The sequence below is a fragment of the Phyllostomus hastatus genome, unplaced genomic scaffold (genome assembly GCF_019186645.2).
Source record: "Phyllostomus hastatus isolate PE091 unplaced genomic scaffold, TTU_PhHast_1.1 phas_contig_150, whole genome shotgun sequence".
NCBI classification, from domain to species: domain Eukaryota; kingdom Metazoa; phylum Chordata; class Mammalia; order Chiroptera; family Phyllostomidae; genus Phyllostomus; species Phyllostomus hastatus.
In genome coordinates, this window is record NW_025333611.1 from 10,584,613 (window position 1) to 10,586,453 (window position 1,841).

Below are 1,841 nucleotides of genomic sequence, written 5' to 3' on the forward strand. Positions count from 1 at the left end.
TGGAGGGAGAAAGAGAAGGAAAGAAACATCGACGGGCTGCCTCTCATACAACCCCAGTTGTAGGCTGGACCTATAACCCAGGCACGTGCCCTGGCCAGGAATGGAACCGGTGACCTTTCACTTTGAGGGACGATGCCCAACCAACTGAGCCACACCAGTCAGGGCTACACTGACATTGTCTACATCTGTCACATAGGGGTAAAGGCTTACACTTTTTGGGAAGTGTAGATTTAGTAAACTTTGTAAATTACTCGGAGCGTCTGATCTATAAATACTCTAAAAGACTAGGTTTTATTGTTCTTAAACATTGTTGAACAAAAAACTGTATTAACCTTTTCGATTTTTAAAGTGCATGTACAAGGGAGAGAGACAAATGGCAGTTTTTGAGTTAAAAATGAAGTCAGGAAAGCTGAAATACGAAGAGCTGAAGTCTACGAGGACAAGCCGAAGATCTTTCGAGGTTTTTATATTTACAAGAGCAAAATAAAGAAGTTCTTTGGGTTAACATAGCAATATAGTTTTTTTCCCCCACAAGGATCGCTTTCCAAGAGTAAAACAGACACTTGAGAGGGTGGGAGAGGCGACTATATGGTTGAAGTATTGGGGGGAATCCGTCTGCCCTCAATGATGTTGTGCTCTGGCTTGTGATTTCTACATTCCCAAGTGAACAGCTCACAGGGAAGCCTGAAAACTCAGTACTGAGTTAATCGTGTGGAACCAAAGAGCCAAGAAAAGAGATGCAGGGAAATTGAAAAGAAAATACAGCTCCCCTTCTCAAAGGGGGAATAAGATAAATACTGATAACCACAGACCAGGGCTTGCCCTCTGGCATTCAGAAGATCCTGGGACATGTCTCCATCAGGAGGGATGTTGGTGTTGAGGAGGATAAACTACCATGTCTTCCAGAGATTTGACAAAACCTCAGGTGTGTGGCCTTCTGGCCCAGCGTCTGTGAGTTCATATTGTTGGAGCCCCCACTGAATCCCTGGGGTAGAGCTTTCTATAAGTTTTCTGTGGCTGAACAAAGAAAGCGGGCATATGCAGATTTCTACAGAAATTATGATCCCGTGGAAGACTTTGATGAGATGGGGAAGGCTGGTATCTTTCAGAGTGCAAAGTGATCTTGGAATGTAAGAATTTCTTTGGGTTGAATCCCATGGAAGTTTTGTCACTGACCTGTGATCCTGAACTATGAAACATGAATGTTTGAGCTAAGGAATAATTCCTCTTGATAAATAAACAATGAAGAAATGCTGTGAACAGTTAAAAAAAAGATTCTAGCACAGTTACCCTAGTTCCTCAATGAGACATCCTGTTAAAACTCTGCCTTCAGAAACTCTACTGCATTGAAAGAATATGTCAATTTTTCAGGGACAAGATGATTTCAGGAATGTGACAATGTAGGTGGGCAAAGCAAGTGTTTTAGGATAACCATACGAGCTGACCAGAAGAAGGCTGGGAAGTATAAATGGGCAAAATGTTATGCTGGAGTCCAGATAGGTTTGGTTTTTTTGAAGCCTCTAATTACATCCTTCTGGGCAAGATATTTTAAAATTCAGGTGGGTGAGATTTCCGCTTATATAATTGGTTGTGTTTCCTTACTTAAGCAAAAGTGATAAATGTGTGTGTTACCCAACAGTAACTTTCTTTTTACTATAGGACTTTGACTCAAATCTCACTGTACATCTTACCAACTGAAGCAACTGGCAGGAGTAATTTTAAAATTTCAGATCAACAATATTATGATGGGTAAGAGTATGGACCTTGAAATTGGTAGACTTAGAACAGGGTCCTGGCTCTGCCACTTCCTAGCTGTGCAGCTTTACACGAGTGAGTTCACC

General features: G+C 41.6%; 1 pseudogene; it reads left to right on the top strand.

Annotated features, from left to right (window-relative positions):
- Positions 1–895: 895 nt before the first annotated feature.
- Positions 896–1,121, top strand: LOC123812019 (annotated as a pseudogene).
- The last annotated feature ends 720 nt before the right edge of the window (positions 1,122–1,841 follow it).